The 17,397-nt window shown below is 40.5% G+C and overlaps 1 protein-coding gene across 1 annotated transcript in view; it reads right to left on the bottom strand.

The window, feature by feature from the left end:
- The window catches only part of ASAP1 (ArfGAP with SH3 domain, ankyrin repeat and PH domain 1), a 168,322-nt gene that overhangs the window by 140,366 nt on the left and 10,559 nt on the right, over positions 1 to 17,397 (bottom strand). The gene's annotated exons all lie outside the window — the stretch shown is intronic.

Here is a 17,397-nt window from a genome sequence, read left to right as displayed (position 1 = left end):
TGTGCGCAGGGCTGGTAGAACAAAGGTTTTGCTTCGCAGGCATGAAGTCATTCCCTTTGCCTAAACATGTGATACATGAAACAAGTAACAAATGGTTACTTGATGATGTCAGGAGGGAATTGCTGGAAAAACGGAAAAATTAAAATCTTGGGGAAGTTTTTTTTTTCCCCCCCTTTTTTTCCACATATTTTGCCAGTGAGCTATTTCAGTTATTCACTTATTTCCATAGAAGTTCTTCTGCTGTCACTTCTTCTCACCTTTCCTATTGTAATCACCTTTTATTGCCACTCTTTCCAGTAGCAAAAGGAAAATAAAAACAGAGGAAAAGAACAAAGCATTGCCTTTGTTTTCAATTTAACTGGAAAAAAAAAGAAAGGAGAAAATAGTTATAAAGCCTCAAAATATATATTTTAAGAAATTGCCTTTTTAAGTTGAAGAGACTTTTCATTTGAAAACATTCAAGCAGTACTAGGGGAAAAAAAAAAAAAAAAAAGAGCTGGGGGAAGTGGGATATAATTTATTGCCACTAACATCTGCTGTAAATCAGTTAAAGGTAGGCAAACATTCCCTGCCAGGACACAGTTAGGTCAAGGTGAGAGGGATAAAGCAATAATTAAAAGCCCAGCGTCCTCCAGCTACCTTCAGTGAGCTGTGAGCAGAAGAGCAAGTGCTTGCTGCAGAACTGGCTTTTGTCTTGAAAAATTCCCAAGTGGGAAAAAAATTCTTTGTTATGTTCAATGGGCATCTATCAGTTTATTAAAAGGTTCCAACAGCTTTCGTGCAGAACCACAAAAAGTGGTTACAATTTTGTTTCCCTAGTAGAGAAAAGGTTGACAAAAGGTTGTGCTGACTGTGAAAAGTATCATTTGGTGACAAATGCCTCTTGAAAAGCTTCATTGTAAGGTATTGTACCTTAGTGAAAAGGAGAAAAGGGATGTGGTAGGTAGAATAGCAAAACTAAAACAAACAAACAAAAAAAAGAAACCTGAAACAAACTGTACAGAAATATTTGGCAGAAGCAGAGTAGAGAGAAAACTTCAAACTCAGGCCAGCAGTTATCAAAACTAAAAAAGTGGATGGGGATTCCGGAGGGGGCGCAGCAGCTGCAAGATCTCCACTATCACCTGAGAAAAAAGGCAGTGGCTTTACCTAATGCAGATGTGGAGATGCTTGCTCTTAAACTAAAAAAACCTCCCTTAATGCATCCACAGGAAGCAGCTGAGCTTCCTGCTCCCTGGTTGTGTTTCCCTGGGCTATAACTTTCTGTAGACCAACAGCAGAGAGTGAAATTCTCACTGTTTCAACAAAGAACTCTACAGCTACCGAATTAAGACAAATCAGTTCATTAAGGATTAAAAGGGTTTAGCGATGTATATGAAAGATAAAGCACAGGAAATTATAACTGACATTATGAGCAAAATGATTGTGGATGAGTTATCATTAACCTGCAAAGCCCCAAGCTCTGTTATTTTTCATATTTCAACCACAAACCTTATCATTATAAGGAGCTGTGAAATTGTGGAAACAAAGATCGGTTATTTAACTTCTACCACCCAACTAATTGGATTTGGAGAAGACTTCAGCAAAACAATGAAAACATTTGGAGAAAAAAAGCTTCACCCTTCCGTCACATAGCAGCTTTATACCCTTGAAAAAATGACTTCATATATTTGCATGAAACTAATTGACTTTTCCTTCTGAGTGGGGACTTTCCCTGTGCACTCAGAAATACCATATCTTTTGATAGCTACCAGAAACTGTCAGAGAAATACTGCAGCACAATTGCACTGACATCCATATTCACACTCTATCTGTATTTCATAGAACCACAGAATGGCCTGGGTTGGAAGGGACCTCAAGGATCATGAATCTCCAACCCCTGCCACATGCAGGCCCACCAACCTCCCCATTTAATACTAGACCAAGCTGCCCAGGGCCCCATCCAACCTGGCCTTGAACACCTCCAGGGACGGGGCATCCACAACCTGTCTGGGCAGCCTGTTCCAGCACCTCACCACTCTCTGGGTAAAGAATTTCCCCCTGATGTCTGACCTAAATCTCCCCTCCCTCAAATTAAAACCATTTCCCCCTGTCCTGCAGTTATCTACCCTTTCAAAGAGTTGATTCCCCTCCTGCTTGTAGGCTCCCTTTAGGTACTGATAGGCTGCAATGAGGTCACCCCGCAGCTTTCTTTTCTCCATGCTGAACAAGCCCAGCTCCCTCAGCCTGTCCTCACAGGGGAGGTGCTCCAGTCCTCTGATCACCTTTGTGTCTCTCCTCTGGACCCTCTCCAACAGCTCTTTGTCTTTGTTGTACTGGGGGCTCCAGGAGGATTTACAACAACGTACTTGTCTTAGCAAACATTAGAACAAATTGTTAGAAAATGCTAACCAAAAGGATTTCACTAATACTGATACAGCTTCCCATAATCTATAAACATTATTTTTCTCACAAAACTTCAGTAATTAGCTAGTTTAGAGACTATTGGCCTTTTGATTGAGCTGTTGTTCAATTTGAACGTTTGCTTGGAGATCCCTGCCCATTTCATTACGGTCTGCTCCTTCCTAAACAAGCAGTCAAGGAGGTTTACTCCTGAGAACTGCATCCCTGCTGGCATTCCTGCATCCACCAAGGCACCGTGCCCCTTCATCCAGCAGCAAGCCACGTGCTCTTACATTAAACAACAGACATTGCTGTTTTTCCCACTGTTCATTCCGTGAAATATAGCAGAAGCTGTGTTCCAACAGGTTTAACAACGTTTATTGGGGGCACATTTATTAAGCAACACCTCTTGACGTTAGGAGAAGGTCCAGGAATTAGAAACTGCCTTGACAAGAAGCACTTGACCCATGGTGGTTACCATATGCTGTACCAATGCATGAAGGCTGTGTGCACTTCATTCTCAGTTGTTTTTTATGTTTTAATAGTTTTCTTTCTCATAGGAAAAAAAGAAGGTCATTTTTTTTTCCCTTTCCTTTTCATTCTTACTTCTTTGCTATAATGACAAAAAAGGGAGAATTTTTTCACAGGCTGTATCTTCTACCCTGTTTATGTTTTTCCAAAGTGACAAAGGGGATACTGAAGCCAAATTCACAAGTACCCACACCTCTTTTTAATCAGTTCTGCTCAGAACAGAATATAATCAACAAAAGGTACTAAGGAAAACAGCTTTCACTCAAATATATTCTCATTTTGTGAGCATGGCTGCTGGTTCCATCGTTTATGTGGAAATTCCAGATCATACTGACATACTATCTGAATCATACACCGCACATACCAGTAGCAATTAAACGCTGCTGTATGAGTAAAAAGCTGGTATCTGAATTTTTGAGTGCCACTCTGCATTGTTCTCTATAGGTCTCCAGGCTGGCAGCTGTGCTGAAAGGGCCACGTTAGGATATTTGGGATGCCACGAGCATTTCATCAGGCTTGAGTTGCTCTCACTTTGCCTCCAATGCCTTCCTGAGCTTCATTTCTAAAAACTGCTGAAAAAGATGGCTCCTCAGTATGTTGTCATTGATTTGTGGCAGGAAATTTCTAGAATCACAGAATACTTAGAGTTGGCAGGGACTCTTAAAGGCCATCTAGTCCAACGCCTCTGCAGTGAAGAGGGACATGCTCAGCTGGAGAATGTTGCTCAGTGCACCATCCAGCATGACCTTTAATGTCTCCAGAGATGAAGCATCCACCACCTCTCTAGGTAACCTTTTGCAGTGCCTCACCACACTCACTGCAAATGATTTTTTTCTTATATCCATAAAAATGACAAACACGTCATGTGAACTCGTGAATAAACTATGACAAAGCCCCAGATGATCACAGGACTTGTTTAGCAATTAGAGAATTCTTCTAGAGAAATATAAATTTATCATGATCTGAGCCTTTGGAAGTCATGTGAGCAATCAATCATATTTTTTTTAGGAATGGAGAGGAGAGACGCATGAAATTAGTGCTAAAAATACTTGTAAATCTCTTGTTATCACAAGCTGTACATTTAAAAGTATGGATGGGTGCCATGAGGCTCGTCATAAAGATGTGAGAGTCAACACTTCTATAAACAGTACAAATTTCACATGCTACAAACACTGTATATCTGTATACAGCACAGACTGGGTATAAGACTATTAACCTAGTGAACGTCAGTAGGATCTGGGAAAGGAAAGGCCACAGGAAAATAAATGTATTTCCAATTACAGCTTTTATTTGGAAATAGTTGATGACCATCATTACTGTTATAGAAGGACTGCACCCTTTCCCCGAAGGAGGAACATGTTCTGTAGATGTCTCATTTCCCTGCTCAGCCCTATTGCTTCACTCTTCTGGCTGGTCATGTGTTCTTAAGAGAGATGCCTTCAGGTCTGCAGGAGGCAGTGGCTGCCCTCATCTCACTCGCTTGCCCACTGCGGATGTTTGCTGGCTGGGCTGTACATCCTGGCTCATTTGGAAACACATACCTCTGTCTCATCTGTACTGTGCTACTCTGCTGCAATTTCAAACACTGATGTGTACTACACTGGCTGCACGTCTGTTTTAGGGCTATATAGCACATGTGTGGAGGAGGGCTATACAATATCATGCATGAAGTCTCCTTCTGGCTGCTTTACATCCCATTCTGCAACCTGCTGTGTTAACATGTTTTCTGCTGAGCAAGAAAATGTTGACTCTTTTTGAGGTAAATATCTTCCTTTTCTACCTTTTTTTTTTTTTTTCAGCATACACTACCCCACTGGCTTTATGCTTCAGAAGGAGGATCCTATATCCCAGGTGCTCAAGCAATCATGCAGTAGTGTTCATGCAGTGCTTCTCATACAAATGAGAACATACACAATTTTCCTCATGTGGCGGTCAGATGAGTGCACTGCAGTTTGATCTTTGGTTACTCAGTGACTAAAGGCCAAGGGTTTATAATCTGTTCCTAACAGCCTCACACCTTCAAACCAAACTTCCTGTTCTCTAGGACCTGGAACATACTGCCACAGCAATGTCAATAAGTTTTTGAAGGCTTCTCATTTCTTACCCCTCTCCAGTTATCTCTCCTTACAATGGAAGTAGATTCAGTTTATATGGACTGAAATTTAGAATAGAATAGAATTTAGAATAAATTTAGAAATTTAGAATATTGGAAGGGACCAATAAAGGTAAAATAATGACTGCCTGACCATGTGAAGTCTAACCAAAAGTTGAAGCATGTTATTAGGGGCATAATCTAAATGTAAAATTGAACACTGACAGGCTTTGAGGCATTCACAGGCTCTTGGAAACCTGTTTCAGAGTTCAAGCACCCTCACCACAAATGTCTCCTAATGCACAGTCTGAAACCCCCTGATGCAACATTGTACAGCTCTCACACATCCTATCATCCCGTACCACTGAGCAGAGACCAGCACCTCCCTCTCCACTTCTCAGGAGCTGAAGAGTTCAGTGGTTATTTAGTGAATATTAAAGAGTTCAATTTCTTCTTCTGGCCTTTGGCCCCTCACCTAGGCTTCATTTAGGTTCACAAACCTCAGGCCACTTCCAAACTTTTGTGTCCAGTTATGTTTTCACTTCTTTCTAACTCAGAACCAGACCAGATGTGCACTAACACTCTCCCCCATTCCTCCTGCTCAGGGGGCACTCTGCCCTGGTCACTCTGACTGTCTCTTATCATTATGAACTATGCCTCAGGGTTAGGTTGATTTCCTGCTTATGTCTTTATGTTGGTTATGTTCACACAGTCAGTAGGGACTACATTTCAATTTACACCTTTCATCCTGAATTTCTCTTGGTGGTGAGCCTGTGGTCTTCCACCAGATTGAAGCCGGAGAGAAGACCAGCACCTCTGTGATGCACATGATCAGAAATATCAAATGCAAACTAGAGCCCTAAGCCAAAACAGAGGCACAAACGTGTTTGCCTCAATTCTACACTGACAAATGGGAATTATCTCAATGTAGGACCTTACAATGCACGACTCCGATATGCTGCAGGACGCAGGCTGGACAGGTGCTCCAGGAAGGGGATTTGTGAGGACTAAGCAAGTACTATAAGCATGAGATGCTATCTAACATTCCTACCATTATTGCTCTAATGGTCAAACTTTGCTGTATAGTAAACCAGAGAAAAATGTGTATAGGGCAGTCTGGATGACATCAGTTTTCCCTTTCTCGCTTCAGCACTTTGTATACATTCAATATGAAAGCTTGGCTTTGTTTCATAAAATGTACGAGAAGTCTAAACAAAAATACATTCTTGTCTGGGGGAGCTCCAAATTAAATGATTTCTAAAATGGGCCTGGAATCAAGACCCACTGCTGTTTGCTGCAAGAAAAAGGAGACGAATATTAACTTCTGCGGGAGGAGGAGCTGTACCTTAAAAAAAGAAGCTGCTATTGAATGCAAAGCTGGTTTGGAAAGCTCAGATAATTGGAAACACATGTTCCTGGCTGCAGGCATATAGACTATAAACTGCAGAAGAAAAACAATAATAGGGAAGACACAGAGTATTTGAAAATATAGCTAGAGAAGTCAACGTTTTACAACTTGTTAATGGTGACTATGCCTGAAATATTGTTTTGCTTTGTTATTAGCCTGAAGACTACAAGTGTATCAGTTGACTTTCCCATGTATGCTAACTTTATAATAAAATAGAGATTCCAGGTAAGTTGGATGATAGTATTACATAAGGAGAATATTTTAGTAAACTATCTGAGCAGAAATGACTCATAATGATACAGCTGAATATTTTATTTTAAACACAAAATGTGAATTACTTAGCACCTAAAAATAACACGCCCCCCTCTTCTAACTTTCAATGAACTGTGTTGATGTTGCAGGAGCTACTAACTTTTTCAGTGCAGCAAATCATCCTTTTTCTGTAGCCTACTAATGCAAATATCTCTTTTCAGGCCAAAGCTTTGAAATCAAAGCACACATAAACCCTCTCACTCCCACACTCCCTTTAGTTTGCAGCTTTTTGTGCTGCCTCTCCAAGATGATTCCTTCTTGGGTAGTAAAAGCCATGGGAGGAAGTAAAGGCTGTGAAAATCTGCACTGATAAATGTAGATTCGATGCATGCAGTGGAACACTCTATATCACAGCCATACTGTAGAGGAGAGTAGGCCTGTCATTTGGAGCTGTGCAGGCAGAGCTGTTACAAACCCAGCTCTTCCCCATCTTGACCACTGAGTTTCTTCCCATCCCTGTTGGTTATGTGCTCCTCACTCCTTCTATCATTCCTGGTTTTCCTTTGACAGAGGTCAGTTTTGCAGCTCTCAGACAAGTGCCCAACAAATGCTATGTACCATGAGTACTTTGAGCCATTTGGGTTGTTATAACCTAGTTTTGGCACATTTATGCTGGTGTTCAAAGATCTGACAAAAGGCACACCTCTGTCTGAAAAACAATTTTACTGTCAAACTTCAAGTTCTTTTAATGGATGGAACATGGAGGTGGGAAGAGGGGGTGGAGAGGGAGTTTTCCCTCTAACTTCATCATCTGGAATGACTCAAGCTTTTAAAGTTCCATGAAGAAATAACTATTTAAAATAGATCAGCCTCAGACAGAGCTAATGCAGAAAATGTGACACAAGTAGATGCCATTTCGCGAACTAATTTACTCTGGATTTTGATGTGGTGGAGACTATTTTAGTAATAAGTGGTGCACCCTGCAAAAATTATCACCCAAAGGCCCCTGGAGTCAGCAGGAAACTCTTCCTCAACTTCTGTGATCAGGTCAGCAATCCGAATCCTCTTAGTTCTGTGCTTTTAATTGTATTCGTGGGCAAATGACAAACACGGTCATTGGAAAAAAATAGCTTGGTGAATCAGAAGCCAAATCTAGCGCTGCATTTCATACATTAGCATAAACTTGGATTTCACACATTTCATTGCCTCGTTTTGCTAATATTATTCAGTTTCTCTTCACTGTGGGCCACCTTAACTGCATCGTTTAGTGTTTTTTCCTCTGCTAGCATCCACATCAATTTTCTCATCTGTGAAAAAAATAAAAAAGGCCTTTTGGAGAACATACAGAAATATATGCTGTATGCTGAGACCTTGAAAATCCTGTGCCATGTCCAGGGCTTTTTTTTTTTATCCCAGTAAGAGCAGAAACTTATTCCCACACCTGCAGGTGTTTTCCAGCTTTTCTGTGATGAGCTCTCCATCTCAGTAAAGAAATTGCCTCATGGCCACTTACCCTCCGAGTCATCATGTAACATCCTTGTGGCAATTTACATTACATGGAAAAGCACACTGAAAAAGCACTTATGCCTCTCTTTAAGGGATCTTTAGAGGAATATAGGTATTGACCTTCTCGTAAAAGTTGATCATGGTTTCTGCTTTTGCTGTTGATCTCATCTCATCCTTCTTTTGGCTCTGTTCCTTCCAGGTGAAGTCCAGGATGAAAGCCAGCATACCACAGAACAGTGAGCTCACCAGTGTGCTATAGACCACAGCCCAGGAATCTGCTTCCCAGTCTTTCTCTGGTGTGAATCTTCCACTTGACATGCAAAGTGCTAACAGAATCCTAGATCATGTCTGATTACCAAAATAAAAGAAAGTGGAAATCTCCAGTGGTTACTTAAGAAAGAGCTTTACAGCCAAGCGTAATTCCTCTTCCTGGTGTATTCTGCTGTATTTTTCCAGTATCATTTTCCTTGTTCTCACAGAAACAACAGGATGGCACTGGGACCTGAACTCTGACTCTGCTGTTTCTGCTGTTCTGGTTGCTGATGCTGCTACTTTGCAGCAGCTAAGTGGGATCCAGATGGAAGTGTGAGTTATCTTTCTTCTGAAGAAGATACATTAGCAAAATCCCTGACACTTTTATATAGTTAAGAAGTTACTTCTGTCATCTCTTGGTGTGATAGATTGTAGACTATTAACATAGTCAAATTGCATGCGGAAATACCAAACTGTTTTTTGTTAACATAACAAATTAACATCAACCCCCATTCATTTTAAACACATGATATTCAGCACTTTCATACATTTATGTATGGAATGTGTAAAAAAGGACAATTTTTCAAGGACTTGTAGAGATGGGCATGTTGGAAATTTCAAAACAAAATGATACACAAAGTTGACATTAGTAATGACTGTCTATGAAAATGTTTTACTACATGGAAATGTTTATAACTTCTGTGAACATTGTTCACTTCTTACAGCAGAGGCAAATCTTTAACGTCTGGTCTATTCTAGAAGGCTTCCTTAGGCCTGTCAGATGTCTGATCCTATGATGCCATGTAGAACAATCTGGGATAAGAAAATAATGTGACAGCGATTAAATGTTGAGCTATATTACATGTAGTAACAGCAGGGACTTCCTATTAGCTGTTGTCTATCCCTAACTACTTCATGTCAATTTTTGTTGTCAGAATTTTTATATTTATTTGTCATAGAATCATAGAATCGCTCAGGTTGGAAAAGACCTTGAAGGTCATCGAGGCAAACCACAAGCTAACCATACTACCCTAAATCTAAAAACCCTACACTAAATCATGTCCCTGAGCACATCCAAATGATTTATGTTTTCAGGAACTGTTTTTGAATCAAACCAAATGTGTACCTGCATCATTGGAGTAAAGCAAAAGCTAGAAGTAATCCAGTCAAAGCTTTGTCATTTGGGACATTCTCTCCAATTAAAAGGACTTTCATGAGCTCATAATAATAATTAATAATATGAGGAGAGTTCGTCAGAGCATTCCTAGTCTAAGAAATGTGGTGAAAATTTATGAGGGCTGCAGAAAACAGGCAAAAGGAAGGAAGCCATGAGTTCCTTAACTTCAGATAACCTATGACTCAAGAGGCTGATTCCTGATCTGAGATTTTCCTCCAGAGGAGATCCTGATGCTTAAGTAGGGCTGTGCAGAAGGGCATCAAATGATGGCGTTGTTGACTCTGGAGCACTGAAGGAGACTGGCCAGTTCCCAAGAAACAGAAGCCTCCCAAGTACTGTGTGTGCTGACAACAAAATGCAGCAGAGAAATTTTCCTCTTATATTCATGAGCAGGAGAACACAATACCTGTGTTACTCATGCAAGATGCTGTACCATTTTTAGGGGATTAAATGGAACTTGTTATATGTAGCGCAGTAGTTATTTCAACATCAATGAATGCTGGGGTGCAATTTTGCTGGAAGCAAGTGTGCTGAGCAATGTCTGATTTTAATGTAAACCAAAGCAGTACTCAATGCAAGTGAGGTAAGTAGTGTTATTTCTTCACATCACGCTCATTCTCTGATTAATCCCAGGTCATCTGTTGTGTATCCAGAGGCATTTTCCTCATCCATCAGAGCTGCAGTAGCTGCTTATTGGTGTTCAGAAATCCAGATGAAGCTGTGAGAGAACAGGAGCCCACGTGGGAAGTGTGAACCAGAAAGCTGAAATTACAGCAGCTGGATTTTGGCCAGAAACACTAGGGCTAAAAACTGAATTCTGAGAGAGCTGCTGAGACCTTAAGTGGCAGTCACAGGCAGGATGTTTGTTTTCCATCTCCTCCGGGGCACGGCACATCCAACAGCACTTTCCCATCTTTAAGACAGGCTGAGACTTTTGTTCAGGACTGACTCAGAGGAAAGGGTGCCACTAGATGAATCACTGCATGACTTCCCTCAGTTTGGGGGTATTCTTTAGAGACCTCAATGCTCGCTCCAGAGCCATCCTGCTTGATGAATGGGAAGCACTCTGATGAACACATGCAGAATGTTGCTGCAGGCCCAGCACTCTGAAAGTGTACATGCTGCCCACAGCCTGCTCCAGCAAATGAGTACACATGTGCTTAACTCTACACTTCTGAGGCACAATCCCATTAATTTAAATGGGATTACTCCTGGGCTTAAATTCCTGCAGGATCAGCACTGAGCTCTGTGGCTGCAGCTGGTTGCACAATGAATGGTGTAACAGGAGCTTGGCTCGTTCAGGGTTGTTGCTGCCCCAGTGTTTTGGACTTGGAGGCTTTTGACTCTCCCATGTGCTTGAAACTCGGGGAATGCTGAGGAGGCCCCACTGGCTGAACATTCCCATTACTCATAGTCTCAAACGTGAAACCTCAATTCTAAGATCTCCTGAATATAAACTTTACTTGATCTCCCCTCACCTGCAAAGCTATTTCAAATCTTCTATGGATCCCATCTCTTTGTCTACCCCAGGCTTCCTGGAGGATTTTTGAGTCTGCCATTATTCATGGATCACCTTACCCGCTTTCATCAGTACAGTACAAGGAACCCTTCCCCCTTGCTTATCCTCTCTAAATATTTCCTACTTCTTAACATCTTTCTGCTAATCTCCTTCGTCCTGCTGGAGCAGACTGCCTCTTAAAAGAAATATTGTCTTTGCTCATCTTTGGGTCATTTTGGTCAGTAGGCCTTAATGGCAGCCCAGGATAAACACGTTGTCTGCAAGAGGAAAGTTAGTTACAGCTGAATATGAAAAAGTGCTTCCCTTATAGCATGCATTGATCTTCTTTTCTATGCAGTTGCTGATTTTTGTTGGAAATCATCTGGCTGCTTTTTTTTTTTAAATGAATCAATAAGCTCACAAGGGTAGCAACTGTATGTTAATAAATAGCTGTATAAAATAATTAATAAATAGCTTACAGTTAATGGCTGATATACAACATGTATATGTATGCCTAATACAGATCTGGGAGAGGCAGTCTCTGAGGGAAGTTAATTTCTTTTGTTTAACTGCATGTATTTTAACTTTTTGGTTTCAAGGAAAAAAAATCTCCCACTGGAGACCTTTTATGCCAAGTCTGAGCCTGGAGCAAATTTTTATGGCTGAGTTGCAGTAACCCCTTGAATATAGGGGTTTATAACGGAAACTCTGACAAACCCTTAGCTAGAGCGCTTCTAACAGATGTTTCTGTAATGAAAGCTGTGCAGAACAGGCAAAGAGAGCAAACTGTATTTTGTATTTTGCAAAGATCTCGAGTGATTGTGCACAATTCATACAGTGATGGTGGCTTTAACCTAAATCACAGTACTCACACCAGGCTGCACACTGGGGATGTGCATAAATTAACAATAATTCTGTTTTGGTAAAGCAGCTTGCTGTTGAAGATAACTTCCTGCCTCTCTTGTATAGATTTGAAAATACAAGTCATTCTGCAGTCCTGAAGAGCAATTCAACCATCTGGTAGTGGTGGTGATAATAGATATGATCTTATTCATTGTGCCCTGGAGATGGATGCCATCATTGTTCAATTACACAACTGGTCTGAACAGAAACCAAATGTACTCCTCCATAACTGAGAAGAGTATTTGCTGTTTCCTCATGCTATGGCATCTCTGGTAGTCTCTGACCACTTTGTCTCCTTCCCTGGAGGGTGGATGAATACAACTGGGTGGGTGGGTTGCACAATGCTGTCTTGTCTGCCTGGGCTCAAGAAGATGGGATGCTCTGAGGATGAAACTGGGCAGAGAATCAGACAGCCATGCACTCACAGCACACTGGTAACTCAGAGACCCAGATGTTTTGGCCCATGTTCACTGAGAAGTTGAAGCCTGGCTAAAACAGAAAAAGAGCTCAACTCTATAGCTTCTTCAGAATGGAGATTTTAATTCTAGAAATGTTACCAGAGTGTGTTTTGGTTTTTGTTCCAATCTTCCTGCCTGCACTCATTAAGTGGAGATCAGAGTCACTGGACCATCATCTGAGGGTGTGTTTGATGGTGCTGCAGAGATCTTGGCAGTCAGCTGCAATCCACACAGGGCTTGTGGAGCCTTCAGTGGCAGGATGAAAATGACATTTATGTATGTAATAAAAGCATAAATTTGTTCCACTGCCTTCCTCTTTATCATGGAATTTTGCCATACTGAATTCCTTTTGAGTAAATAGAAAAAATAACGTGTAATTAGTATTCTCCTGGTTAATGCTCTATTAATGTGCAGTACTCAGAAAAATGCAGTCCTTGGGATCGTATTCATAGAATCATCATACAATGACAGAATGATTTGAGCTTGGGGGAATCTTAATGATCATCTAGTTCCAATCCCTGCTGTGTGCAAGGTTGCTCAGGGCCCCCTCCAACCTGGCACTGAATGCCTCCAGGCATGGGCCATCTTCAGCTTTTCTGGGCAGCATATGCCAGTGCCTCAACACCCTCTAAGCACAAAATTTCTTCCTAACATCTAGCCTAAACCTTCTTTTCATTTAAAGCCATTTCCCCTTGTCCTTCTATTCATCATAACCTTGCAGGTTGCTTGGAGTAACTGTGTACCCTGTGTGAAAACTCCACTCTCATCCATATATACTCTACTCCAATGAATAGAAGCATGTGTAGGTACTGAAAAACAGAAATGAAACTGTGGTTAATACATCCTTCAAGCACTAATGACAGAAACCAGACCCCTAATTACAGAATCTCAAACTGAGCTTAGCAGAGACCTCTGGGTCCATCTGGTTCTACCTTCTCAAGTGGGGCTACCTAGAGCAAGACCACATTCAGATGTTTTCTGAAGATCTCTAGATTGACTTCATCAATCCACTTCTGAGATCGCTGTCATGTTGTTTCTAGGGCCATGATAATACGAAATCATGTGTGTTCAGGACTGCTTCCTGGAGTGAGTTCCTCAATGTCATTTGTTGTCATTGCATTGTTTGTGGATTCAGAAGGGTTCAAGCTACCTGCCACAATTAAGCTGTTCTGGACTTTCAGGATGGTTCAGGGCAATAGCATGTTGTTGTCTAAATTAAGATGTCCATTGAATGTCCTATCTTGCCACCTGCTATTCATTTCACAATTGTCCACTCCTTGGATACAGCTTGGCTGCAGCTTTTTACAGTTTTCCCTACTTTCCATCTCTGCTTTTTGTATGTCATGGTCCGGACACAACTTGAAGCAATGACCTTCCAAATGCCACCTCTGGTGCATCAGAGCTGAAATGGTATAACGGTTGCCCCAGCTTCCCTCAAGCAGAGTACAGCCTACCCTGGAACAAGGAGCTTGTCATTATATGCCTGCCTCCTGACCACCAATTTGTTGTTCTGAGAAGCTCAATGTTTTGAGAAGCTCAGTGTTTCTACCAGCTATCCCTTATCTTTTTGTGGTGAAGCTATCAAGAAGCAGCATATAACTTTCTTCTGAGTGAAACTAGTAAATTTGTTGTAACAGATTCAAAAGTGGGGAATTTATGTTTATCTTAGCAGAGGGACAAATAATGCAGTTGTAACTGTAAGCAGAGAGGAAAGGAAAAGTGGAGAAGTGCAATACAGGAACAGTTTCATGAGAACACTCTCTCAAGCTTACCTTTCATCAGTCACTCTGGATTAAACAGGTAAATATTTCATACTCTCCTTTACCTACACCACAGTCACCTCATCTCTTGGTAAATTTGGGCCTATACTTTCCTATCCTTAACAGACCCCTAATAATCCTACTCTGGAAAATGTGTTTTAATATTTAAGGGAGTTACACTCAGAGGCAATAAACTGTAATCAAGTATTCACTGTTTGGACTTAGGAACCACTGAACTCTGATTTGCCTGCCAAAACTGACTTCCCCCAGAATCCTGGGCAAAGCACAAGTGTGCAAATTCTAGGTGTCAAAAAGTCAATAGCTGTTCTGGAATGAAACTTTCAATAGCTCTGTTTCTATAACTGAATGTCCACGTGGACAAATTACAGCTCACAAAAGCATTTGGTCATTAAAATACATGGGCACTATGTAAATGCTACAGGGATTGTTTTAATGGGAAACACTGAATAGTGTATTCTGCTTATTCTTTAAGTGGATGATAGTTACATCCATCCTGAATGATCATCACTAGGTCAAATATGACCCACGGCAGTGAATAACTTTCACTACATAAATAAATATATTTATTTCACCCAGTGCAATGCTCTCTCTCATGCTCTGTATTTTGGCATCTATTCCACTGTCTGGCTTCTTGGCAGAAGGCTGTGCAGGTTGTCAGAGGAGTTGGAGTGAACTGATACATCCATTTGCTGGCCATTTGTAATGCTGGCTATCTTCCAGACATTAATCTGTTCCTCTCACTTAGGCTCATGTATGAACAATAAATTAGATAGGAGTGAGCAGTGACGTACTCTAAAACTTTATATGTGTGCATGTATAATAAGACCAGTAAAAAGACATCAGAATTCAGGATATATTACTGCATTCAGTCTATACAAAGGGAGACTAAGGTGCAGAGTGGTAGAGAATCATACCCTTATAGTGCTCAACCTTTCAGATCATGAAAAGTAATGACAGATTTTAATTAGCAATGCCATCCTGGTTTGTGATATCTTTATCTCCAACAATTTATTGTATCAATTCAGTTCATGGTAGCAAAGTGGCTATGAAAGACATGGACCAAGGGTTAATTTCGGGCTGCCTTTAAATCGATGGCAGAACTCCCAGTGACTTCAAAGAATGAAGATCTCACCTGACTTCTCAGCCAGTATAAGCTAACATACCTCCTTATACTTCAATAAAATCAATGAAGTCTTGATGATTTATTGTAAGTGAGAATCTGGCCCTCAAGCTATTAAGGCCTATAATTTATAAAGCTGTAATTATGGAACTATAATTCCATCAAGGATTTCTGGCAATATCATGGACCAGAGTTAAGTGAATTTTGCAAATAAATCTAATGGTCTTGCAGTGCAGTGGAAATACATCCCTCTTTCTAGGTAAGACTCTCAACGCAAAGATATTAAAATGTATTTTATCCCACTCACAGCAATAATTGGAAAGGAAATGTTAGCTGCAGATTTGAGATACCCTGAGCAGTGAATCAAAACATGCAATTTGAAGCAGCCACTCTTAAGCCATGGATGGTCCAGAGCACTGCTGTGACAACTCTAGGCACAAAATCTCCACTTGAATGTGATTTTTCTTTTAGCTGCCATTATCTACCAGCTTTGATATAAGGTTCTAATTTCAAGGCTAAACACATCCAGATAGCACATAGGTGGTGTCTGGACTTCTTTAAGCTTGTGATGTAAAGTATCAACTGTGTGTTCACGAACAGCAGGAGTGGTTGGAACCTCACAATAAGGGGGGAAGAGCAGAGGTGTTTTTGAGGTATGAACACAGAGTGTGAATGAAGGAAATGATATTACACTCTTTTGCTTCTTTTCTGCCCTCTTTCCCCATTCTGACTGTAAATCTGTGTTTGGATAATTAGTCACCCAATTAGACACAGTTATATGTGAACAATAAATGTCCTTGCATACTTGAACTAGGCCTACAAAGCTGAATGTATACTATTGTGTCTTCTTTCAACTAAAAATCTGACTCTTCTGGTTTCTCTGATGACTGTTAGGTCTCTGAAAATGCAGTGAAACACATATGCAATTGATCTTCATTGGAAAGATGTGCCTGAAACTGAAAAAGTCTGGGACTTGGAAGAAGAACGTGCATGGATGAAGGTTACATTTGGACCAAGTGTGGTAATTTTGAGGATACGTGACTGTTTTAACTAGGAAAGGCACACTTCTTCAGACTCAGAAATAAAGATAAACAAAAGAGGAAATTAAAAAAAGAACACACACACAAATTTGAGTAACACGTTGTGCCCTTCACGTTCACTCATGTAACACAGGATTTGTCAAGAAACATGCTCAGCTTTTCAGAGATAGCAGTCACAGGTCCAGATATTTGTAACTTCTAGTGATTGAAAAGTGACTTCAAATATAAATCTCCCTTGTGCCACAGTAAACTTTATTTTCTCTATATTTGCTCAGTAAGGACCATAAGGAAAATAAATGACAGATTTCCTCTGTGGAAAACTCCTGTTGAATTTAATATTGGTGATTCTATGAGGATCTTCAAGGACAAGGGACTGTAAAAAAAAGTAAAAATTGCTCTCTGCATTCAGCAGATTTTCTGTGCTTTAAATAGCATTCTATATGTAGTTTTCTGTTAAAATTAAAATGACAGACCTTCCTCCCAAAATCTTACTTCTAATTCTTGTTGAAGTCACTGAAAATGGTGTACATGGTTAAAGTTTATTACTTGCTTGAGCAGCGTTTTGCTGTACCAGGCTTAGGCATGATTCTGAAATTAGAACATGGTTTTTTATTTTCTTCTGGAACAGGTGCTATCACAGTATTTCCTCCACACTGGGATACAGATCATGTTATTCATCCCAGTATATTTCTCCCAGGAAACACTGTTGCTTAAGGCTGAAGATGTGCTTTAGAGAGATGAGGATCGAATCTGGGAATTTGCAATGATACTCCCCCAGTTTATACAGCTGAAGAGTCAATCCTTGCTAATAATAAAAGACTTAATCTAAAAATCTTTTCAGTAGTCTATGCTGAAGGGACCAAAGACTGACAATTAGCTGAAGTTTTTAAATACACCAAACATTTTTTAATACATGCTCCTAATTGTGGGGAAATGATTCATAGAGATGCAGGCAGATCCGAAGTGAAAAACAGCTCAGAATAACTTGGATGGATGA

The sequence above is a fragment of the Lagopus muta genome, chromosome 3 (genome assembly GCF_023343835.1).
Source record: "Lagopus muta isolate bLagMut1 chromosome 3, bLagMut1 primary, whole genome shotgun sequence".
Classification (NCBI taxonomy): domain Eukaryota; kingdom Metazoa; phylum Chordata; class Aves; order Galliformes; family Phasianidae; genus Lagopus; species Lagopus muta.
The sequence above is the reverse complement of the archived record's forward strand: the minus strand, read 5'-3'. Positions and strand labels throughout refer to the sequence as shown.